Below are 27,566 nucleotides of genomic sequence, written 5' to 3' on the forward strand. Positions count from 1 at the left end.
CTTGGAAATGTATCCCTCTTTCTCACCTCTTCATTTTTCTTTAAATCCTTCCAAAAAAATCAACTCACACTTGTACCCTCCATTTATGCAGACTGTTTCTAACTGCCCTAGTAATTAGAAAATTCTTATGAGTTAGATATTACCATCTTCACATATAGGAATGTAAACAGTTTAGCTTTACTAAACCTCTTTTATATTTCCCTTTTTTTTGCCTCTCAAGAATTCTGCTTGATTATCAATTTTTTTATTCACCTCTGACTTTTTTTCATCAGAAATACTTAAAAGTCCTCTCTTTATTAAAATGTCCATTGTTTTTCTCTCAAGAATTATGCTGAGTTTTTCTGGATAGATTATTCTTGGTTGTAAACCTGACTTCTTTGCTTTCCAAAATATCATATTCCAAGTCCTCAAATCCTTTAATGTGGAAGCTGCTAAATTTTGCCTTATATTGACTGTGTTTCTATGATATTCAAATTGCCTTTTCCTTGCTTCTTGCAATATTTCCTCTTTGACTTGGAAGCTCTGAAACTTGGCTATAAGATCCCTGGGAGTTTTTATTTGGGGATCTTTTTCATGAGGTGATAGGTGGAGTCTGTCAATTGTTTATTTTACCCTCTGGATCTAAGAAATCAGGATAATTTTTCTCGACGATTTCTTGACAGATTATGTCCTTTTTTTAAAATAATGGTTTTCAGGTGGTCCAATAGTTCTTAAATTATCTCTCCTCAATCTATTTTCCAGGTCAGTTATTTTTCCAATGAAATATTTCACATTTTCTTTCATTTTCCACTTATTTTGACTTCTTAATATATTTTTTCATGTCTCATGGAATTATCAGCTTAAAGTTGGCAAATTTTAATTTTTAAGGAATTATTTTCCTCAGTGAGCTTTTTGTACCTCTTTTGTCCAGTTAGCAAATTCTATTTTTTAAATTCTTTTCTTCAGTGAATTTTTGTACCTCCTTTTCTATTTGGCCTATTATGCTGAGTGCCAGCCCTAGAATCAGGAGGACCTAGGTTCAAATGTGGCCTGAGATAGATACTAGCTTTATGACCCTGAGCATGTCACTTAACTTGAAGTTCCTCATGTATAAAATGAGCTAAAGGAGAAAATGGCAAACCACTCCAGTATCTCTGCCAAGAAAACCCAAATCGGGTCACAAAGTCAGATGAGACTGAAGATGACTCAACAACAACAACAACAAACAACAATAAAAACAAGCTTTTTAAAGTTTTTTTTTTTTCTTAAATGTTTTTGCCCTTTTTAATATTAGGTTAGTTTTTTTTACAGTGTTATTTTCTTCAATATTTTGTGCCTCTTTTACAAAGCTGTTAATATTCTTTTCATAATTTTTTTGTATCACTAATTTCTTTTCCCAGTTTTTCTTCTATCACTCTTATAGCTGTCTTGAATTCTTCTAGGAATTCTTGTGACTTATGTTCAATGAGCATTTTTCTGTGGGATTTTGGTTGTAGCTATTTTCACACTGTTTTCCTCTGTGTTTGTATCTTGGAAAAAGGTGTAATTGCAGCTTTCCTGATCTGTGGTCTGGTCTTTACCCAGGAAGGGCCCCTATTCCTCTGCAACCACAAGTACTAGCACTCCTCTTGACCCTAGAACTGTGAACAGGGCTTTTGTTCTCCTGGAGCTGCAAGCACTAATGCTCCTCTCTGCCTTGGAACTACAATCAGTGTCCTTAATCCTTTGTAACCAACCAGAAATCTTCAACTGTGACCACAAACTGCATATGGACAAGAGTCACCAATATGTGCTAGCTGTACCTAGTCCCAGAAAATTGTTTCTTGTAATCTCTTTCTGACCAGTTGTCTGACCTTCTTACCAATGCTGGGATGAAAGCTCCCAAAGCTACTCCCACTGTTACTGCAGCCACCTCCAAAGCCCACTGCTGGTGTTCCTAAACTGTGTTCCAGGCCAGCCCTCATCCTGGTGTCATAAAACACTCCTGCCCACATCCTAGGTTGTCTTACACTGGAAAAAAATGTCTCTTCCAGATATTTTGTTGGCCCTGACACTCCAGAATTCAATTTGAGGCCTGGTTTTCAAGTTGTTTGGAGCGAAGTGTTGGGAGAGTTTACCTGCCATCTTCAGAAACAAATACCTTAAGGGAAGAACACTTGGTGTATTATAAAGCCAGATATGGGAGAGAGGCCTAAACCCAGAGACAATTTTTTTCTTCCCTAGAATATTATTCATAGGAATCTAGGGTACAGGCATGCCCACAGACTATAATTACACTGCTTGCCAAACTGGACATTTCACAAATATTTACTGAGAAATGAAAAACTATAATTCTGAAATGGGTTATGGTTCATTCATTCCATCCACTAGGTCATATTTAAGGTCATATAGATCAACAGATCATAGAAGATCTAGGTTCTATTCAATATGTGTCCAGACTAACAAGATATTACAAAGGAAAGCAGAAAAGTGATTTTGCATGTAGCTAAATGACAAGCTAATGTATCATTATGTAATGTGTGCCTTGCTTATAATTCTATCTGTTCATTGACATACGGGGTAATTATTTCACATTTGGAGTTTGCTTCTGTTTTGTTTTTTCTCAATCATGTCAATTTGCTCAGTGCTATCGTCATGTATATATTTTAAATATGCTCATTTGTTACCTCTACATAGTTTTGCTCTTTTTAAAAAAATGTATATATATATATATATATATATATATATATAATTCTCTTTTTCCCCTTTTCTACAGGCCTACTCATTTTATTATTACTTTATATTTTCCTGTTTCTATGCATATTTATATTCTATGGCTATCCATGTGCCATTGTGACATGCAATTTAGAACTGTGATATTTTATACTGTATTATCTCTATTATGCATGTCAATGATGCATATTTACTGTGAATGGCATAGAAGATAATTATCATGGATACTGAGTTAATCATTCTTGTACTTTTAAGTTCTGATGTTTATTTTTGTTCTGTTTTATACAATTACAAAGGTCAAGTGCACCATGATTGAGTTTGTAAGGGACTGAAAAATTTCTGATCACAGGGACAAATGAAGCACACTTTGTGGTTGGCAAGGAGATGTGGACACTAGAATTGAATATCTGTTTGCCAAGAAAGAAATCATTTCAACATTCCCCTCCTCTAACTTCAAGGAATTTGTCCCAACCATTTATTGACATAAGGCAGACTTTGTCTGACAAGCAATCTCCTTTAGAAGAAGTAGGAGCCACATAGGAAGAAAACATACATCTATAGGTTGGATGTGTGGTACTAGGTATTGTGAGATTAAAATTGGATATTAGATCATAAATCTCCCCTACTTAACCTTTCCCTTAATTTATCTCCCAGACTAGTAAATGGAAGAAGCTTCTGGTTTTCTAGTTAGAGCTTTTATTGTATGGTAGTCACAAGGTGATGTTCATTAGAAGGATAGGAAAGTAGAAATACAATACAAATCGTCTTAAGTCTAGGCTTAGTCTATATTCCATATAAAACTCACCAAAACCCAAGGCCACCTTTGGGGAGAGAGACCGAGTCAAGTGAGTGCTGTTAACCGAGAGCCGGGCCAAGTCAAACTCCAGTCAGTGTCTGTCTGTGCAGCGCAGCCAGGAGACCAGCGGAGCAGGAAAAAAAGCCCCCACTTCCGTTCTCTCCTTGCCTTTTAAGCTTGCACCCCGGAAGTCGAGTGCTCAGCAGGCAATCTGGTGTGCGTCGCAGGCGGACTGGTGTGCGTAGCTCATGCTGTTGGTCTCCTCCCCAAAAGGGTGGTCCTAAAAAAAACTGGCATCTCTCCATTATCTAACCAACTGTTAAAACTTTTTACCACATTCCCCCCTTTTGTTCCTCAAGAAACAAAATATTTCCTTGACAGAACAGTAAAAATAGTATAATAACTATTGCTAACTAATAATATGTGAACAACGCTCTCCACCAGAGTCCAAAGGCAAGAGAGCCCAAGACCAAGCACCAGTCTCTTCCTTCCTCCTCCCACTAGCCCGTGTCACTTCCTTTTCCAAAGAAAAGACTCCTGGTCTTGCCCTCAAAGACCTTCACTTCATGGGCAGAACCCTTCTATAGTAAGTCTCCAGCAGGTGGTATCATTCCAATCATTACAGTATAGATAAAAAAGGGCTATCTCCATAATGAGTTTCTGTACCAGAAATGAAGAGAAGCAATTTGAGGAACGATGGAGAGAGATTATGAGCCATGAGCCACTGTTGAACTACAGGAAAGGGGCTATTATCAGCAACCATGCAGAAATGACAAAGAATTTCTGGTTGACTAGAACTTTTTTTTAAAAATAGAGCTATTCCTGAGTGTGGCTGAAGCAGATTAAAACACTCTCCTCCTCCTTCCCCCACCCCCCTTCCTCCCAGCTAATGGAATAGATGTGTTTGTTTGTTTGTTGTTTGCTTTTGCCTTTAAAGTATGATAAATATAGATAATCATTCAAGTACTAACCCACCATGCATGACAATAATAAAAATGTGTCAGACAGAGATGCAATAAGGGAAGCTTTAAAGTCTAAGCCCCTCAGGAAGACAAAAAGATTTTTCATCTGAGAACCATACACATTTAGGTATATATGATGTATGTATGTACCTGTGTATGTATATGCATATATGTGTATATATGTAGGTGTATTGTGTATATGCATAAATACATATACGTGTGTATATATGCACATGTATTTGTATAGATAGGTAGACATAGACAGATATACATATAGATGCATATACTTATATATAATATATATACATATATAAATATATACTTATCTACATACAACTCATATATATGGATGGATGGATGTACATATGGGCATATCAGTTTTCAGTCATTTCAGTCACATCCAACTTTTTGTGACCCCATTTGGGTTTTCTTGGCAAAGATACTGGAATAGTTTGCCATTTCCTTTACCAGCTCAATTCACAGATGAAGAAATTGGGGCAAATAGGGTTAAGTGACTTGCCTACGGTCACATAACTAGTAATTGTGTCAGTAATTTGAACTCAGGTCTTCCTGACTGGCTACACATATACAATCATAATGGTATTTTTTAAAGTAGAAATTAAAAATGATTAGCATTATCAGTTGTCATACTATACTGTAAAATAGTAACCATCAAAACTATTTGCTATCAGCTATTTTCTTTAAAAGTTCATCAATATATCTAACAAGTTAATTAAGACACAAAAGCAATCAAATACAGTAGGCTCATGTCGGATAAACCAAAGAACAGTAATTGTTGAGGTAAGGACTCTATCTGGAAAATAGTACTGGGAAAACTAAAAAGCAATTTGGAAGAAATTAGGTTTTTAACTAACACTTTAACTACATGCCACAATAAGCATTAAAAGGATACATACTTTAAATTTGAAAGATCACAACATTTTTTAATGGAAAACTATGATTAGATTTAGAATTTTACTAAATAAAGATAGGTGTGATCATACAAATTAAAATGAATAATTTCAATGACAAACTGAAATGCATTTGCATTAATAAAATCAGTATTTGCTATTAGAAAATAAGTAGGTAATTAAAGAGAGAGGGAAAGAAACAAATCTTTGTAATAAATATCCTTGACAAAGTTCTTACATCTAATCTATAAAAGGAAGTGATACAAATACAAGACAAGCTCCATTCCCCAATGTCCAAATCAGGTGTTGTTGGTTTTTTTAAATTAAATTCCAGCTACTAACAACAATATTCACAACTCATGAGTAAGAAAAAAATGAAGCAAAACAGTTCTGAGGTTTTACCTCATAAAGATCTGATTGACAAAGATGACAAAAGATGAAATTGGTAAATATAAGAGGAGTTATGGGAAGATATGGTCACTAATGCACCATTAGAACTATAAATTTGTTTAAATATTGTTAAATATTTTGGAATTCTATCAAAAAAGTAGTTAAATGGCATATATATTTTTATCCAGTTATAGTATTAATAGACATATATGTATACCCTAAGAAGGTCAATGACAGGATGATAGGTCCCATATATACAAAAAAATTTATGGCAGCACTTTTAGTAATAATAATAATGATGCTAATAATAATGGTGTTGATGATGATAACAATAATAGCATTTATATAACACTTTAAGGTTTGTGAAGTGCTTTAAAATAGTATATCATCTTATCCTCACAACAACCCTAAAAGATGAGCACTATCATTACATGCTTTTAACAGAGGAGGAAACTGAGGCAGACAGTGCTTGAGTATCTCAGAAACACACTGAGAATCTGAGGCCATATTTGAACTCAGTTCTCCCTGACTTCATCATCATGAAGACTCTATTCACTGAGTCACCTCCCTATAGAAAAAAGCTGAAAACCAACCGGGTGCCCATCAGTTAGAAAGTAAATGAACAAATGCCTTATCAGAATGCCTGGTACATAGTAAATATATGCTATTTTTTCCATTCACTTATTTTGGTATATTTATGCAAAGGAATACCAGGAAGTGGTAAGAAATGATCATTATAAAGAATTCAGAGAAATTTAGAAGGGCTTGTATGAAGTAATACACAGGGAAGTTAGCAGAATCAGAGCAGATTACAGGAGGACCATAATCATGTAAAGAAAAACATTGAAAGACTTCAGAGGATTGATGGTAAAGCATTTCTCCCACATCTCAGCCTCAAAGGGGAAGACTATGGGGTGTGGAATGATGCATATAGGTTTTCAAAAAGATAATGTACTGATTTTTAAAAACTGGACTGTGATTATTCAGCTGAGTTACCCTAAGTATAAAATGAATCATGTGAAAATGATGCAGAAAGATTTAGAAAAGCAACATAAAGAGATTAAATCAGAATAAGTACTATATATTAATATACTTCTTATGATAGAAAAATGATAGCAACCAACTCTTTTAAGTAAAGAGATGACAGGGAGATTAGAAATAAACAGGAAGCAAATAACAAAAGGGTCAGATATTTGGAAGTGTAAGAGACCTTAGATGTCATCTCATCCAACTCCCTCATTTTAAAGACAAGGAAGCTACCCCAAAAAGCTTGGTGGTCTGTTTTGTAGAAGGTTTTTGAGTGATAATGATGGAGGGAGAAACGAAGAAGGTACAATCAGGTATATTTCAATGTAACTTTAAAACCTGCAAAGACCATAAAACTTTCAAAATCATAGGGAATATTTAAGATATGAAAAATTATTCTATATATACCTGCCCCCAAATCATTTTACAATAAATTAATTATCACACATTAAGTTCCCATTGAAAAAACAGGCATCACATGATATTCTAGACACTTGGTTTATATCACAGGCCAAACAAGATAGAATATTGCACCAATATCACAAAGTTAGCCAAATTAATCTGATAAGCCAGGAATGAAAGGAGTTTCAGACAGTTCTCACATAATAATTATTTCTTCACACTCCAAATAACTTAAATAATATCAGTTCTTTATGCTGGACACTGGAATAGGAAATGAAACTTTCAGTCTTACTAAGGCCCATCACTTTGTGATTTCTAGATTAATACTAATATTTAACTGAATATTTCTACCATATTTACTAAAAGTTACAATAAACTGTCTTCTTACAGAAATGAAGACACATATACATTTAGGAAGATTTTTTCCCATGTGATCAGCATAGTGTAGCATTTTAAATTTCACATTCTTGTGATAATTTTATATTCCAGCAACATAAAGCAAAAAATTAAGCAATGGCTATTAAATGTTAGTTTTACTTGTGAAGATTTTCCCCCTTAATATAATGAAGGTGGTATTATGCCACTGTGACTTTGGTGAGGTTAGATTTATAAATGCCCTATTCCTAAATGAACAGGGCTCTGTAATTTGCTAAATACTATGGTTCACTAAAAACCTACAAAGAATTATGTGACCATTGATTTTACTGCTTTACAAGGAGATCTGAAACCAATAATAACTAGTAGATTGAGGGAAAGGGAGTTCTATAACTATATTGACATTTCAGAATTGTACCATTAGACAAGTGGGACATTAGTTGAAACAGCTGGACATAACTGAGCAATTGTGTTGTGGTTCTTTTGCTTGTAATGATGACCTATTTCCTGCAGGAGGGCAGCAGCCCATTAAGTTTTCATCTCCTGTCATTTCATCTGTTTTAAAGTCAAAGGTGAAAATGAATACATGGATTTGATATGGATCTGTGGTTCTTAATTTTGTTTTATTGTATTTAAGAGAATTTACTGCTGGTTACTGATATTTCTGAGTTATAAAATACTAACATTTTAGCACTTTGGAGATAATCCAGTTCAGCTCATTCTCTTTACAAATGAAGGAAATACAGCCCCAGGGAGGTTCAATGAGTTGCCCATGGTCTCACAGCTAGTTAATAGCAGAAATTGAGCTCAGCAGCATGGTGCAGTAGTAAGAACACTAAACAAAGGACTTTATTATGTGGATTCTAGTCTTCACTTGGCCACTGTTGAGATCTATGACCATAAAGAGGACATTTGATCTCTCTGGAACATAATTTCTTTAATCTATACAATGAAGGGATTGGGCTAGTGTATCTCAAAGGCCTTACAGCTCTAAAATCCTGCAATGATGGTTCCCTCAACAGTTCCACAGCAGTACTATTTCCCATAATTGGTGTTACTAGCTGTTGAGCTTCTTCCCAGATTAGAGAGGAAGGTATTTTGGAAAGATCATTAGCATCAAAGGCAAAGGACCTGATATCAAGTACAATGAACACATACTATACTTGGAATCCAAATCCATGTTTGAATTCTAGCATCTCCCCTTACTAACTGTGTGACCTTGGGCAAGTTACCTATTTCTAAATATCGTTTTCCTCATTTGTTAAAATATTGACCTAGACCACTAGCATAACTCCTTCCAACTCTAAATCTGTGATCTAGTTGTGACATGTGGTACTGGCTGATACAGAGCAGGCATTATGGTATATGTCCCTAAGTGACACTTGGTGAATTACACCAATGTAAGTAGTCCATATAGCCACATATTATGCCTTATGTAAGCCTATAAAAGAGGTTCTGAACTTTTTTTGTAACACAGTCTCTTTGATGGTCAAATGAAGCTTATGGACCCTTCTCAGAATAATGTTTTGTTGCCTACATTAATAACTGATGGGAAACTAGAAGTTTTAGTTAGAAGTTGGTAAAAAATAAAGCTTTTTTTCCTATTCAAGATAACAGACTCTTTAAATCTATCCTCATATACCTTTAATCAGGGGTGTGCTAGTAAATGTTTAGCAACCAACTCTGCAGAGAAAATAATGTACTCACAACACACTTTGAAGTTTAATCTACATTATTATTTTCTCCATCACTGTTTCAAGTCCAAACAATCAATAAAACAATAAATATTTGTTTTGTGTGCCAATCTGTGAGGTATAAATCATCACAAAGAACATTTAACAATCAGCTCTCCTGAATGGCGCAAGCTCATCAAGGCCTTTATGAATCTTTTCTATAAAAAATAGGCTATCATTTGCTATTAAGCAAAGGATTGTAATTTATAATTTTCCCCAACAGGTGTTGAGCTACTTTAGCCAGTAGACCAATAGTCCCTTAGTACAAAAGATACCCTCTATATGCACGTGTAAGCAGCTTAACCTACCAAGTCACTGGCAGCTTCAAAGAGATGAACAAAGAAAGTATTCACTGACTGGATTCTAACTGAAATATATCTTAGGATTTTTAAAGGATTATAATTTCTATCTTTTGACCCCACTCATATTGTTTTGGAAAATGTTTTGCTCCTTCAATATTCTAAATAAATAATACACAGAAAATCGACATTTATTTTGAATCAGACCTGGCTGGGGTTTCATTAATGAATAAAACTTCTGGTGAGGAAACTACCTACACCAACATAGAATAGTGCCTACTCTACAATGTATTGCTTTAGAGAGTTCCTTGGGGTAGTGAAAAATGATTTCCTCAAGGTAACAAAACCAGTATATGTCTGAGGCAAGATGTAAGATGAGGTCTTTCTGATTTAGGGACAACTCTCTACCCCCTCTAATATGCTACATTTTTAATTTACATTGCAATGTAATTGTCCAGTAAAATCCACTCATATTGAATCTAACTATTTCCAAACTTCTTACTCCTTCTTTGGAGTACTGGAGGATAATTTTATACCACCTATTACCACAAGTAATGGAAATGATTTAAAAATTTTACATGTATGAGATCCCCCTGTAATGAGATTCCCTGGAGAACAGGGAAAACATAGGCAGGATTGTCAGGGGATTGGAACAGCCTTATTGTCTGTTACTGAGGTTTTTGGAAACCCATCCCCAAATTAGTTTTATGCATATTGGTTTCCAAATGGCTCGTCCAGGTCTTGGTTTAATACAACTCTTCTGTTCCTTGCTCCTTGTTCTCAGAAAGATCCCATTGGCTACACAAAAATTTGGGAGCTCCATCCTTACTGAAAAGTGTTTCCCTGCCCCACTCCTCAACAGATGCTAGGAAGTTTTTCTCAGGTTATGGAGGGGCAATCTTCAAAGATTGATCCCTAGCATCAATTGTGGTACAGCATATGGGACTTAATAGCTCACTCAGGAGCAACCAAGTACATTCATACTCTGGAATAAAGAAGAAGAAAATTCACTCAAATCTCAAGGGCAAAATGGAGAAGGGAGAAAATAATTCTGTAACACTTCTTCAATCCTCTGTGGTCATATAACTTGCTGTCTACAATGACTACTCATCAGCTTCTAGAGAATGGACAATAGTGATAGCAAGAAACTAAGTACCTCATTGAGAGAGACAGGGTCACCCTCAATGACTATGTCAGTACTAAATCTCTTTAAAGTCATCATAAATTTCCTCCAGTCCCAGGGAGGGAATAAAAATAATTCAAAGAGATGAGACATCAGTGTGTAGTCACTAGTAATTCTGTAAATCCGAACTTTTCTAACTAATTTCCACTGAAATCTTGGATAAGTCATTCAACCTCTCTAGGCTTCATTTTCCTCTTATGGAGCACAAAGAGTCAGACTAGACCAGCTAGCCTAAATCTTTGGATATTTTGAATACCCTGGAAACTTCTGTCCTAAATTAGTAACAATCTTCTTATTCCTTGAAATGTCTCCCAGATTGTTATTCTATGCTCTGGGCTTTTTAGTGTTCTTTGTGGAGCAATATGAATAAAATTAGTAAGCCTCCTCTTCAGTAGAATATATCTTCAGATACAATGTAATAAGTGTCCTTACCTGAGAAAAGATGGATACAGAATTCGCTTCCATTCTACTCATGTTTCTTCCATATTTTATTAAAGAAAAAAAAATCCAATAGACTTCACTATATGCAAAATAGAATAGCCTATGATTCTTCTACAGTAAACCTGAAGGGTTGGTGAGGCCTCCTCTACTATCAAGTACTTACAAGTTTTAGGAAGGGGCATTTACTAAGCAGGTATAGCAAAGACAGTTACATGAATAATCTCTCTGAGTATAGTGAATACTCCCTCCTTGAATACAAAATATCCCTGGGGAGAATGGACTCAAGTTTAGAAAGCCTTTGTGGCAAAGGAGTAACTCAAAGTTCTTGTTTCCTGAAAATACTTTTTTTTACTTCATGGAAAATCCACAAAGTTCCTCTTTGCTGTCTGTAGCTCTCTGGGGACCTAAGAGGGTCAGTGCCCTTTAGGTTCCTTTCATTGGCTTGTCTATTTTGTCCCTGGATCCCAAAAACATTGCTACCAATGGCAGGGGAAAGTCCACAACTTGCAGCCTTTTGAAATTTATAAGATAATCCTCTGGTCAAGGGGAGAGAGGAGAGATACTCTTTCCTTTCCCCCTCCCATGTTAATTGCCTCTTATGGACTTAGGTGGAACTGTTCTATAATTAGTCTGGCCTGATATGGGAATATCAGATTCCAAACTGACTTACTATATTATCCAAGCTTCACAGGTTCTCTTCAACCCACATTTCCTCTATGGTGCCATTTGTTTTCATTCAATTACCCCAGGACTTCACTTGGCCTGAAAGATTAAGGTTTTGTTCATAGTATTTTACATCCTTGATTAGGTGTCACATCATTGTTTACATCATTGAGGTGTCACACTTAGTTCACACTTTTCATTGAGGGTTTCTATAGCTCAGTCAAAGATAATGTAAAGCATATCATTAATTATATCAATTAGAGTTATGGTAAAGGGATCAAGTATGTAATATCTTGTTAATTATGATAATTTTGGATATAAATCATGGAAAACCCCTCTTACATTTATGTCCTAATTATAATACAGGTTTGAGAAGAAAAGAAAAACTGAAAAAAAGAAAAGCATGATATCATGGAGTTTATAGGATAGAATGCACCTCCTATTGGGGCGGGGCAGGGAAGACCATTTGCTTTCCATTCTCCTTTCTAATCCTTTTATCATTTGTTTGCTTTTCAACATTCAACATTTTGAGTTCTAATGCAACACTGATAAGAAATTTTAATGAGTTGCTATTTTCTATGCTGGAATTCTATTTAATTCTCAATCTTCTTATAATAGAAAATAAAATTTCAACAGGCTGTGTTTTACCTTTCTGTTTATATAATCTCATAGTAACATAGGTCCTTTTCTAATTGATTTCTTTTGCCATCAGGGAACAAAACTTGCAAAAATAAGAGGGTTGGAGAAGTCCTCTGGGAATACTATGATATAATGTGTTACATGTCAGGGCACAACTGAGAGAAAAGAAAAGGAAAACATAGAACATGGTAATTTCTTAGTTTTCTATGGGTCTTAAGATTGAACAGACATAAAGAAACCTTCCTGACATCTACAATCAGAGAAATACTTCAATTCCTATTAAAAAGTGAAATCATAGCCTTCTTCTACCTCTTTTAGAGGTCAAGGATGAGAAATCTATGGAATGGTGCCAAGTAAACCACAATGGGAACTAATTACTTGTTTTCTAGCACTTCTCCTAGCTGTATCCCTATCGTTTCCTTTTCTCTTCTCTATTTTATACTCATTTTCATCCTTCTGTTATTTTTTTCCACTTCTCCCTCTTTTTCCTCTAGTCTGTCTTAATTCAAACTTGCCAGAGATACTCAGCATTGCTTTGCACTACCAAAGACACAGAAATAAATAGTCATAATATCTCTGCTCCAGGGAATATTTAACTTGACTTAAGTAGAATTCACTCTCCTAGAGGGAAGAGGATTATTTAGAAAATGGACCTGTGATTTCACCAATCTCAAGAACTTCCAGGCATAGAAATTCCATCTACCAGATCAGGTTGACAACTTCATAGTCTTAAAGAACTACTCAAAGCACTGAGAGATTATATGATTTGCACTTGGTCACACATCCACTATGTGTCAAAAGTAGGTTTTGAAACCAGGACTTCCTCACTTTGAGACCAACTCTAGCCTCCACGCTACATTACCTGTTGTTTTTTAAATTATATGTACATGATAAAATACTTGTTGAATTGAATTCAATTGAATGAAAACTCAAAGTTGGTGTGCCAAAACAGAAGCAAACAGGGGCAGCTAGGTGGTGCAGTAGATAAAGCTCCGGCCCTGGATTCAGGAGTACCTGAGTTCAAATCCAGCCTCAGACACTTGACACTTACTAGCTGTGTGACCCTGGGCAAGTCACTTAACCCCCATTGCCCTGCCAAAAACAAACAAAAAAACAGAAGCACACTTTTTTAAAAAGTGCAAACTATGGATAATATCCATAATAATTAAAATTAACATAAATTATGTGTTAATAATTAATTAACATTTAATTTAAAATTAACATAATAAATAAAAGTAACATGTTAATGTTTACAAACGTTTTTGGAATGTAGCACAGTATGATTATTTCCATTTTATAGACAAGGAAATTGAGGTATAGATAAGCTATAGATAGACAGAGAAGTCATTAAATGGTTATCATATACTGGGCAGTGGGCTAAGGACATGAAAAACAAATAAAAATTAAAAAGACAATATTTAACCTGCCAGAGCTTTTATTGTAAAGGGGGAAGATAATACTTAAAAGGGAGTTACAAGGCAGAAGGTGATAGCCACATGTGTGCAAAGTAATACTCTAGAGAATCAGGTGCAGAGTCTGGAATAAAGTAAGCATAACTGGCCTGACCACTTCCTCAAATAGAAGTTGTAGGCAGGAACTTAGGGACAGAAGCATCTCCAGGGTTGAGAAGAAAAAGAAAATGAGTTACTAATGATCACAAAGCTGGCAAATTCTAAAGTTAGAATTTAGATCTTCATCTCTTTCATTTTTCCCACTATAGCTTAATGTTTTAGGTTTTTCCTTTGTTTAGATTGCTGGGTAAACAATTAGTTTAGGGTAATCATGATAATAATTCTTTCTCACTTAACTCTAAAATTCATCTAGATCACATCAAAGTTATTTTCCTTTAAAAAAAATCCAGGGGCAGGTAGGTAGCTCAGTGGATAAAGCACTGGCCTTGGATTCAGGAGGACCTGAGTTCAAATCCAGCCTCAGACACTTGACACTTAACTAGCTGTGTGACAAAGCTGAAAGACTAGCAAGTCACTTAACCCTCATTGCCCTGCAAAAAAAAAATCCAGAAACAGGAAAAGAAAAGGTCTCAATGTTCCAGAAAAAAGAAAATGGATTGGATTCAGAAACAGTGAATACGTGTTAACAAAAAACAGAGAATACAATTTACAAATGCCAGCCATCTGCAAAGTATTAAACTTGGATGGTAAGCAACAAATGTTGTAGGATACATGATTTAAATGATCTTGTCAAACATTTATCTTAGTAGCAACTAGTACTGTTTTATCCTGGTAGGAGTTTAAATAGAGATCAATGAAGAGAGCTCAGAACAAAATAGTAGGTTTCAATGAAACCCTTACTCATATTTCAATACAATCTGCAGTAGATTAACTTGCTTATGATTTCCAAGAATGAGTTTCCACTCCCAAACACATTTAAAATACTACATGAATGTAAATATAGAAGCAATATGTAGATATGCCAGGTTTTCTCAAAGTAACATGGTATGGATTCCAATTTATGTGCTATTCCATTCTTTACATTAAAGACAACAGTTGAAGTACCATGGCAGTATGGAGAGAGTTGTGAAGAGAATTAGGTTTGAATCTCATCTGTGCCATCATTTGGCTGTGTGATTCTGTATGAATCATTTCAATATTATGGAAATCTGTAAAATGAAGTGATGTTGACTTTGTCTGTAAGGTAATTTTCAGTTCTAAAATTCTATGATTCTATTCACCTGATGGACAAATAAAATTCAATCTAAATAGCATACAGTTGGTTCTCTCACCTTTGCATTTTAGTTCTATTGAGGGAATAAATAAGTTAGAATCATTATACATCAACACTTCACCAAAACTTTTATATTTAGAAATCTAGCTAAAATTTGGAGAACATTCAATTCAATTTAGTAAGAACTGCCAAATATGTATTAGGCATTGTGCTAGGCATTGGGAATATGAAGACAGAAGTTAAAAATAATCCCTGCCCTTGAAAAGCCCTTGCTAAAGACAAAATGATTTACATTGTTTGCAACTGATAAATATCGTTTACAACTGACATCTTGGGTACTAAGTCATTCCTTATCTTTAGCATAATTTAGTGGTGAGAGAGATGAGATGTCTTATATTCTGGAGTAGCTTGAATAAAGGTGATAAGACAAAAAACATAAATACTATATCTAAAGAAACATTTGGTATTGTTTTAGAATTTACTTTAGCTTTGCAATGCCCCCCTTTGTTGATAGTGAAAATTGCTCTTATCCTCAGCAAATAGTAGTTGCCAAAAAGAATCCAGCAAATGATGGTGGAAAAAGAAAATAATGGCTCAGCCTCACTCGTTTTGAAGATACAGACAGTCAGTGTAAAGATGCTACCTACACCTACATGGTAGGGAGCAATGAAGCCTTCATTCTAGGTAATCTGGACATGGACTAAAGGCCCTTTAAGGGCACTTCCATGCTACCCAAACTGAGCATGTTAAGAATAGCCCAGGTTACATATGTAAAAGTGCAGGTTGGAGTTAGGGTTGCAACAACCATCAGAATACACCTGCTTTTTAGTAGTGTGGGACAATTATGGATTTGAGTCAGATTAAACTCTGAGCATGGGGTATGAAAGATACCTAGCCCCCGCCCAGAATAGCTAGTCTCTCGCTTTGCCTAAAAGTTAATTGCTTGTCAAATTCTCATTGTCTCCTTTAAGTTTTATTGTTGAGATAATGGACTTGGGACAGTTCTGTAAACTTTGGGGATGGGGTCTGGGAGATATCCAGTACCCCAGTAAGTTTTATTACTTGTCACAGTTCTACCAATTAGCACTATTTACTTTACTTCTGCTTAGTTCCCACATGCCAGCTACACCTTGGTTTATGGCCTATAATAAAAATCGTGTCTCCAAATAGTCGGCTTACTCCTCTCACATGTCAAAACCCCAGTCCCTGTCATGATTAATTGCAATCAGATAAAGGAGTGATTTCTGCCTCCCTCTTTCTTTGACATTCCTCAGACTTGTACCCCTTCCCCTTCTCCCCTTTGTTCTCAGACATGTCTCCATACATGGATCACGAGCTAGGTACACATCTTGGGTGAGACAGGATTGGATGTTAGATTGTGAGCTCATCCACCCAAGTGTTTGTGGGGACAGTCCATTTCAAGATTACTATAAAAACCTAGAGGACTGGGCCTATCTTTGCAAGACTTCAGTGTGTAATTGGGTTTTGCCCGTCCTCATGGGGATGTAATAAATCTGTCTCTGTTTGACTTGGTGGTCTCCTTGAGTTATTTGGGTAAACTGAGGCAGTTTGTCCCAAACAGAAGTCTATAAGAGTCTTTATAGTAAGCCACCTTGATGCTATAACAGCCACATCCATGAATCCAATGACCAGCAAGAAGTTGTTGTAAGATGACCAATAATTGCCATGTTTTAGAAATAGAAAGTATAGTGGGAATGAAGCAAAATTGTAAAAATTCATTTTTTCTGTCATTCTCTTTATATGGAGAACTTCAAATATTCATAAATGCATGCTTTTTTGGCAGTAGTCCAGGGATGCTAGTGTAAACCTAATTTAAACACCTATTCAATTCAGAAATAGAGTATAAATTTTCTGTTGTAAAGAATTAATTGTTATTTGAGGTTTTTATGCCTCCACAAGCACTGGCCTGGGGCTCCTCAAACTGCACAGTGCTTCACCCACTGGTTGTAGCCATTGCCAGGGCTCTGGCACCTCACGTCATCAACAGTCGATGAGGCCTATTTTGCCAGGCCCATGTAGGCGTTGGTGAGTGGTGATGACGTGAGGTGCCAGAGCCCTGGCAATGGCTACAACCAGTGGGTGGAGCAGCGGTTTGCAGAGCCCCAGGCCAGTGCTTGTGGAGGCATAAAAACCTCAAGTAACAATTAATTCTATACACTGTGGAATTCATGATGATACAGTCATTGCTTTGTAGAGTTGGAAATGGATCACAAAGGCCATCTAATCCCAGAATCCCCCTTACAACATGCCATAAAAGTGGTCTCTACTTAAAGATTTCCAGTACCAAAAGGCTATCTAGCTTTTGGTTGAAATAATCCATTTATAGAAAGTACATAAAATATGCTATTCCATTTTGGACAGTTCTAATTATGAGAATTCTTTATTTTGATCCGAAATCCATTTCCCTATAACCATTATCTAATGCATTAGCCCTAATTTTTTTTTTCTCTGTAGCAAAATAAAATTAATTTGGTACCATTTTCATATGATAGACCTTCAAAAAGCTCAAGTTTTCAGCCATGTTTTCCTAGGTTATAAATGCCAGGTCTTTCCATGAATTTCTCATACAATCAAGTTTCCTGACTCTTCATTAACTTAACTACCTTTCTTTAGATAGGGTCTCATTCTTGTGTTCCTCTTCAAGAGGGAAACTCCTATAAGGTAGTTGAGTGAGAGATTGGGTCTAATCTCAGTTGTCCTCCAACATCTTAATAACTTGTTCCTATATCAGTGTGCAGAAGAAAATCTTCCCATCTTTCTCTGAATTCATCATATTCATCATTTCTTTATGTACATAGTCATTCTATTATATTCAGGCATTATATTCTATTAAATATATACCATTATCCAACTGGGGGACTCTATTTACAATTCTTTAGTATAAAAAAAGAACTGATATGCTTTCTTTCAAAAGTGATTTCTTCCCCTATCTTTTTCCTCTTTGATACAAAAGATGAATAGTGGGTCAAAGGATATGAACATTTTAGTCACTTTTTAAAAGCATAATTTCAGATTGTTTTGCAGAATGGTTGGACCAATTCCATCAGCAATAAACATTACACATGCCTTTACATATCCCTATTACCACTGACAACTTTTTAAATTTTTTTGCCATCTTTGCCAATTGGTTGGGTATAGAAATGCAAATTATTAATACTTATCCCCTCCCTAAATGCTGCACATCAGTAATAATGAGAGAGAAATGAATTAAAACATATTATGTAATATACTGATAAATTTACATACCTATCAAATTACCAAAGAAAAGATAACAAAGGATAGAAATACTCAACACTGAAGGGATTATTGAATGATAGTCACATTAATTATGTTGGTAAAGCTCTAGATTTCTCTAAATATTTTGGAAAACAATTTGGAATTATTTGAGAAAAGCTGTCAAACTCTTCATGCTCTTTGATCTTATTTCCCCAATGCAAGAATTGCTTTAAGCAGATAATGACAAAAAATCTCATATACAAAAATATTTATTCCAACATTTCATGTGGTTGCAAAAAAATGGAAACAAAATATCTTCCTATTGATAGGGCAATTACTGAACAAACTGTGCTATGCTGTATGAAAGTAAAGGAATATTTATTATCATAAAGAATTACAAATGAGTGTTTCAAGGAATAATCAGCAGACATATGAAATAATTTAGGGGAAGAAAAGTGATTCAGAATTATATGCACAATTTCACAATGGCTAAAATAACAGAAATGAATACAACACCAAAAGACAACAGAATTAATATCATTTATTTAACAATCACTTACTAGTCACTTACTATGGCACACACAGGTGCCTGGAGTCAGGAAGATTTGTCTTAAAATCTGGCCTCAGACACTGACTAGCTGTGCAAGCCTCAGTTCCTCATTTGTAAAGTGGTGACACACTGATGAAGGAAATGGCAAACCACTCTTGTATCTTTGCCAAGAAAACCCCACAAAACCCATGAGGCCACAGAGTCAGACATGACTGAACAACTGAACAACAACCACAACATGTACCAGGCATTGTGCTAAGTGCTAAGGGTGATAAGAAAGAGGGAGAATTGTCTCTGTTTTTAAGGTGCTCACATTCTAATATGGAAGGCAATATCTAAATAACTATAAACATATAAGATAAAGACAGCACAAATGGAAGGTAATATCAGATCAACTACCAGACCAATATGGATTTCAGATCTGATGTTAAAATATATTTCCTGATTCTCTGTTAAGAAATTAAAAATTTTGGGTGGCTAGGTGGTGCAGTGGATAAAGCACCAGCCCTGGATTCAGGAGTATCTGAGTTCAAATCCACCCTCAGACTCTTGACACTTACTGTGTGACCCTGGGCAAGTCACTTAACTCCCAATGCCCCCCACAAAAAAAATGACAGATTTTAAAGGATGTTTTGCTAGTCAAATTCACTATATAAAAGTCTGCTTAACTCATTCTTTGTTGTTGGTTTTGTTTTATATTTTTAAGCAAAGTACTGAAGGAAGAGGTTGGGGAAGTGAATGTGTGTCCAATTCAGTACTTTAATAAATAAAATTAGAAAACTCAGAAATAAAATTAATAAAGGGGGAGCATGATAGATTGAGAAGACACCAGGTCTTGGGTCAGAAGATTTCAGTGTGAATCCAGGCTCTTCTACCTACTGCTGGTTTAAATTTGATGTGTTACACATCAGTTTCCTCATTTATAAAATAAGGGGTTCAAACTAGTCCAAACACTAAGGTCTTTTCCATCTCTAAATTGTATGATCCTGCAAGGTATCATCTGATGAACTCATAATATTGTTGGGCTATTGCCATCTTTGATATGAATAGAGATGTAGAGAGAGAGATATCTATTAATAGAATAAGATGGTATTAGCATTTTAGCATTATCTAGGAAGGTTTATATGTATGACTGAATTTATCGTAAATACCTTAAAAAGCTCTCAGAATTAATTTTATTTCTGTATTACCACTGTGTGTATACACAGCTATATATTCATTTTGTATATAAGTAGATCTATATTTAGCAAAGCATTTTGCCCGTGGAGTTATTTTTGGAGGCAGGGGACACAACTGTTTATCACCATAGGAACCTGCTACAGGATTTAAATATAGAATCAAGGCTGTATTTTCATGTATTATTATTTTTTTCTTTGTGTTTGGCTTTGAGGGAGAAATAGTAATATTTAAACCTGCTGGGCCAAATGCCAAACACAAAAGATGAGTGGCTTAAAAGAATATACAGCAGATGTTGAGTATAACCATTATACTATCCTTTCTCTGAATTAAAAAAGTAGACTGCTACATTGTGTATTTGGCTGTGAAAAATAACACCACCTCTCATATATTAGAAGAATCTACATCAGTATTTTGCTTAAAGTTCTGGATATATTTCTACTTTAAAACATAACTATTTTCAGCCCTCCACTTTCTCTCACTCATCAAGACCAAAACCTATCCTATGACATAAGGTCAGTATAATATATCTTGAATAATCTAGGTACAATTCCTGATGATAGTAGCAAATATTTCCAGAAGAAAAGAAATTACTTCAAATAGAGTTCTATAGAATGGCCAATCTAGAAAACTGCTTGGGCTTTGAGTCAGGAAAACTAAAGTTCGAATCCTGATACTTATGAGCTACATTGTCCTGGTCAGATTCGTCCAGCATACTGCCCAGGACTTATCTATTGTCATGAGTAAGTTCTTATAATTTTTGGATAAAGAAGTTCCCTTTCATTGACAAAACTGTAATTTTATATTCTTTTATAAGTCTCCTGAAGTATATTGTTCAAATAACAACATTCATTAAATAAGAGATGGGGACCTTTCTGGAAAGCAATTTGCAGTTATGCAAATAAAGATGCTACAATGCCCATGACCCCTAACCTAGAGATTCCTCTGCTAGGCATTTACCCTCAGAAGTCAATGAAAAAAAATTTGCAAAAATATTTATAGCAATAGCTTTTTTCATTTTTTTCATTTCTTTTGTGATAGCAAAGAACTTAACACCGGTTACTTTAAAGTAAACAGTTGCATGATGATCGAACAAATTATGACACATCAATGTAATGAAATATTACTGTGCTATAAGAAAAGACAGATGTGATAAGTATGGGGAAGTATGGAAAGACTTACATGAACTAATGGAAAGTAAAGTAAGCAGAGCCAACAAAATAACACACACTGACTATGAAAATGGAAAAGAACAACAGTCAGAAAAGAAAAATGAATGTTACAAAATTATAAAGAACAGGTATGATGCCAAAGAAGATATATGAGAAGACATGTTCTCCCACTCCTTTGCTGAAGTGGAGGATCCTCACATGTAGAACAATGCACAAAGCATAAGATTTTTTTGATATATTGATTGGTTTTGCTGATTTTTCCCTATTCTTCCTCTTTTTCTTTAAAAAAAAAACATTTGTTATAAAGATAGCTCTCTACAAGAGGGAAGGAGAAGTAGGGGAAATTTAGATGGTTTTAAAAGATAATATCAAAGCAAGAAATAAGAAGGGGAGTACTCTATTCCACTGGTAACTTCTCATGGCTTTTGTAAAGTAACATAAAAGATGGTGGGAAACAAATGAAGAAATATTCTAAAACTTCTAAAATGATCTAGAAAAAACAAACATAAACAGTATGATATAAAGTGTGTGTCTTATGGCAAACATGATAAAAGACAAGCTCATTTTCCACAAGGTCCCTAAAGCACAGCCTTGTCTGGTGTGAACCCCACTAGACAGTGGTTTAGTCAAATTTCTACTCCCTCTGGCACCAAACAAAATAGTACAGCATCAGAGTAAGTGTTCCAAATTTAAGTAGATTGGCTTCTTTGGGTGCTGAAGACAAGTACTAGTCTAGGTTGGGCTGAGTAGCCACAGCAGTTTGTGATGGAGTTGGAAAGGATAAAGGAGTATTTCAGGGAAGACTTGAATGATACAGTTTCTGTTAAGAGAACTACCATGAGCAGACAAACAAATGAAGACTAAATTAAATCACAGTGATTAATATGCTTCTGGAATAAAACTACATTTGAAAATCTATAAAACTAAATATGTGGAAACTGTGGAAGGAAATCTCAGTAATTAAGGCAAAGATTTTTCTCTAATTAGCTGCAATGCATCATTAAATCCTATTATAATTGTGACTGAAGAATATAGCTTCTTTAATCTGCCTACTGAGGAGATGAATGAGAATAAAAACAGAATTGTCTAAAGCATTCATCTTTACACATTCCAATCCATTTTTAGCATATAATCTTAGGTGTATGCCTCTAACAAACTATTTATCTATATCTTTGGAAACTAGCTCATCAACAAAAATTAGATAATAAATACTTAAAGTTTTAAAGAATTTGATATATTGAGGCACAAAAAGCCTAATTAAAGGATGCTTGCCATAAACAAGATTATACAAAACCTATGCTTAATAGTGATGATGCAGGATAAACTATTTCTAGGATAGTATTTAATTAATTTGATAGCTATCTTTTTAACATGGTGATTGTAGCTACCTATTTGAAGTGATTATCATCAACAACCTTTTATTTTCTTCTTCAAATGGTCCCATTTTGACAGGCTTCAATCATTTCAAAGTCCATTACAAAATAGCTTACTTAAATAGTATCTAATTTAAATAAGAAAAGGAAATTCTGTAATTCACTATTAAATAAAAGGATTCAATGTGTTATTCATAGTTTAACCTAATTAGAATAAAGACAGCCATAGAAAGAATAACACTTTCTTATCAAAAAGGAGGAAACTGGAAAGATGTTCTCCTATTACATATTAAAATTTTATAGAATTTTTTAAAAGATGGCATTTTATAGAGCAATTGTAAAGATTGGAATCACATGCCACTGGACCCACAGGATATAATAGATATTGTTTTTATGAACAGATACAAGAGACTACGGAAAAGCTAAAATTCAAAACTGGAATCAAAAGATCTTTTACAGACAACATCTGCACATACCCATCCAACTAATAAGAAAACAGTAAACAACTGGCTAAGTCAAATATATTTGTTTATGGAAATGAAGAGGTTAGTGATAGTGAGAGATCTGGATACTAATAAAAGAAACTACAAAAACTTCATTCTTAAGGACACTTGTAAGAGAAAAGATCAATAATCAATGATGAGTGCTTTGCTCTGTATTGCCTTATTAATCTTTTTTCATCTATAATCATTAAGATAAGAAGCAATTGTGTAATTTATAGTAAGGACATAGTCCTGCATAAGAATCCTGCATAACTGATATGCTGTAGTCCCAGTTAAATACCTGTGTTAACCTTAGGAATATCTTACAATCATTAGAGTTTGCATTAATCATGTAACCATAGTGATTATCTTTATATTAAAATATAATGAGCTCTCCAGAGCATATGATGTAAGAGTTCCCTGTATGAGCCAAAAGCCTGCTTCATTGAAAGGGAACTGGCCATTTACATCATGACTAGCCAGTTTAAACCATACATGAATCAAAAGAACTATAAATAACTGTGAATCTTTTATCCCTGGGTATCAGACCTTACCGGACAGACTGTAGACCACACTTTTGTTTCTCTTAATAAAGGCTGGTTTCTTTGCCCAGAAATATCTCCCAGTTCCTTTCTTATACCCTGAACTTACAGATCAGTGCAGTTTTTGTAAAGAAAGAATAGAAGCTGTAATATATCACTGTGCATTACAAATATTTAACATTTAATAACAGCAAGATACAATAAGGTAGTTGAAATTATATCTCAGAAACTCATTGATTTTTCATAAAATAAGAGATACTAAATCTTCCTACCATAAATACAAACTACAAAATGTCATTAAGAATTCAACAAGTATGAGGCATCTAGGTGGCACAGTGGATAGAGCATCGGCCCTGGAGTCAGGAGTACCTGAGTTCAAATCTGGCCTCAGACACTTAACACTTACTAGCTGTGTGACCCTGGGCAAGTCACTTAACCCCAATTGCCTCACTAAAAAAAAAAAAAAAAAGAATTCAACAAGTGAACTGTACTAGAATCTGATTATTATTACAAATAAAACAATAACCCACAATTGCCTGGACATAGCTTCACTGTTGTCAATCAGAGGCATACATAGGCACAGGATGTTCCATTTGCATGAAATGGTACAAGACTGAAAGGCCATTTCTATTCTGTCTACATTCCAAGAGTAGTATCAACCATACAGAATCAGAGCATATACCAGATTGACATGTCATAACGCTTTGGGAAGTATTAACTGCTTCTCTGTATCTATGCAGGATTTTTGTTAGCTATTTTATCAGCTATTATATTTATTCAAATGCCTGAATTCTCATTGACTAAATGAATGTCAGACTGTCAAGCATGGTGTGAGGGCCAAAATTTGATATACGGAGCATTATTTGGGTGACTCGCCTTAACATTGGGGTCCCAGAATTATGAGGTATAACGATTGGAATGACACCACCTGCTGGAGACTTACTGTAGAAGAGTTCCACCCATGAAGCGAAGGTCTTTGAGGGCAAGACCAGGAGTCTTTTCTTTGGAAAAGGAAGTGACACAGGCTAGTGGGAGGAGGAAGGAAGAGACTGGCGCTCGGTCTCACGCTCTTTCCTCTGGACTCTGGTGGAGAAGGGAGCTAGAAATGTGCTCTCCCTTTAATAGATAGGAATCTAGGCCTTTCTCTCTCTCTTTATCAAATTCTTATTCTCCTTAATAAAAGCTTAAAAGTCTAACTCTTGCTGAAGCTTATAATTTATTGGCGACCACTCATTAGATATTTTAGACAGACTAGCTAGAATTTTAGCCCTTAACAGAGGGACCCTTTTAGGTTTAGCCTCCTCTCTGAACTGCCCTTTTTAGGTATTTCTCCCAGGCCAATAAGAAAGGAGCCTCTAAACTTTAGTTCACAAAAGGATCAGATTTTATTACTTGGGAATTAATTAAACAACAAAGGTGAAACTAATAAAAATCAAAGATAAGGAAATAGAAAAATAGAAATACAGACAAAATGCTCTTAACTCTAAACTTAGCCTATTAGGGTTTTCCATAATTAAACTCACCAAACACCTGAACAGCCCACCAGTCTAAGGTTGCTCACACACCACCCAGATCCCAGTCACCACGCCGAGAGCATGAACTGCTAGCGCAAGGACCCAGAAGGAAAAAGGCAGAGTTCTGGAAAATGCCTAGTGTTCTGGAAGCAGCTTGCCTCCCTTCAGCGAGTGTTCAATCTCTCATCCCCCAAAAGTGGAGGTCCTTCAAAAGCTGCCTTTCTGAGCTCAGTAGCATACATAACCTTGGGGTGGGCCAGGTGTGCCCCCCCCCAAATGAGTTAGCTAAAAACGGGAATATTAATCTTTATCACAAATAATTTTTACCACAATGGCAAGAGAACCCTTTATATTCCATGATTTCAAAGGGCATGGTGCACTAAGCATTCTGAAAGAAATGAGAGACAATCCTTCCAACCCGTTCTTCCTCTCCAATGTCTTTACCCATTTTGTTTTGACTTCTTCATCTAAAAGGAATAATAATTCTTTCCTGTATATGATTCTCTCCTCCTCATTCATCATTTTAATTCCATTGGCATGGGTGTTCATGTCTAATGGGTTCCAATGAAATCAGCATCATTAAATAATGCAAAATCTAGCCCAGTGAAATTCTAGAGAAAGCAATTCTGCTCCCTTTTCTGATACATTTTCCTCATGTAAGCACCTTCTTCCTTCAAACAGAATACTCCTGCTATGCTTCTTACATACTGTTCAATACCATTAGCAGATTTCCTTCTCATGTTACATTTTTCTTCTAAAAACTCCTTATCTAATTCCTCTAACCAAATCATTTCTCCTTTCCCTTTGATAGAAAAACAGTTCTTGAGGAAGAATTGTCATTGAAAGACTGAAAGTCATACCCATTGAAATAAAAGCTGAAGTTCGTTCACCAACAAGTGTGTGCTATAACAGAGGTATACTGGAGACTTGCTGAAGAGATACAATTGTAAGTTCTGTTTGAGAATTTATACTTGGGAAATTGGTAAAAGCTACAAATCAGGGCTTGATTTTTATTAGCCTATACTTAAGAAAATGGTAGGTAAAATGTTAATATTGCAAATTAATCTTTTTTTTTTTTTTTACTGAGGCAATTGGGGTTAAGTGATTTGCCCAGGGTCACATGGCTAGTAAGTGTTAAGTGTCTGAGGCCGGATTTGAACTCAGGTAATCCTGACTCCAGGGCCAGTGCTCTATCCACTGCACCACCTAGCTGCCCCCTGCAAATTAATCTTAATAGTGTGTCATGCATTTTCAGAGAGCCAGTTATTAAACACTTACTAGTCCATCCTGTATGTCTTCCTCTCATTTCAATTTTTGAGTCACTAGTTAATGCATTTTTTTTCAAGATTGGCACACAAAATATGAGTTGCAAAATTCTACATTTCTCCAAAGATGCTTCTTTTGTCATTGAAGTTACTTCATCTCCTACATTTCTTAAATTTCAGATGAGATTTGAGAATTGAGTGTATGTTTAGAGTTGGTTTTGCTTGTTCCTTGTGGAGGAGGATTTTTTATGTTGTTCACAATGGCAATGTTGTCAATTTTATAAAAATGAGATTGAGAGACAGAAACTGGAGGGGATATTTTGTCCTTGCTTTAGCTGGAAAGACAAGGAAGAAAGCACAATTTCCTAGGTGAATGTGAAGTAAGAAAAGGTATTTACTTTATAAACTGAGGAAGAGGAAACAGATCAAAGAAAAATGTATTATTTTAATTTGGGAAAAATTGATGAACAAGAATTGATGATAGGAGAGGAGGCATATTTATATTTAAGACAGTTAACTGTTTCTGTTTTACCTGTGACCAAATAAAATGGGTTGTTTCATGGATAGTGAACTCCTCTTCTCTTGAAAATATTCCAGTAGAGGATGTGTGACTATTTGAGATGGATGCTGAAAGTGGGGCTTGAGATTTGGATAAAAATTAGAGCATGTGACTCTGACCTTTGAACTCTGAGTTGATAAGATATCAGAGTCAAAACAAACAAGAAGTAGAGTTTTTGTTGTTGTTGTTGTTTGTTTTTGTATGTTTTAAGTAGCAGAGTTAATAGCTATCTAAGAGCTTTAGAAAATTACCATGGGCATTTGAGTGGCAGTGAAGATGTTTAAAGCAAGTGCAATTATTAACTAGAGAAAATAGGTTTTCTAGAGTGACAACATGGACTAACCTTAGCTGGAAATAAGTGATTGCCACTCAATACATTGATTAAAATACCATTTATGAAATATAGTCATACTAGTCTATTTTATATACTGGAAAGTTCAGTAATAAATTATGCATGCATTAAATGAGTATAATAACTGGGGAAATAAATGCTTAAGCAC

The 27,566-nt window shown here is 35.2% G+C and overlaps 1 protein-coding gene across 1 annotated transcript in view; it reads right to left on the bottom strand.

Moving 5' to 3' along the window:
- Window positions 1-27,566, bottom strand: part of KCNH5 (potassium voltage-gated channel subfamily H member 5) — a 511,342-nt gene that overhangs the window by 148,929 nt on the left and 334,847 nt on the right. The gene's annotated exons all lie outside the window — the stretch shown is intronic.

Source organism: Dromiciops gliroides, chromosome 2, assembly GCF_019393635.1.
Source record: "Dromiciops gliroides isolate mDroGli1 chromosome 2, mDroGli1.pri, whole genome shotgun sequence".
Classification (NCBI taxonomy): Eukaryota; Metazoa; Chordata; class Mammalia; order Microbiotheria; family Microbiotheriidae; genus Dromiciops; species Dromiciops gliroides.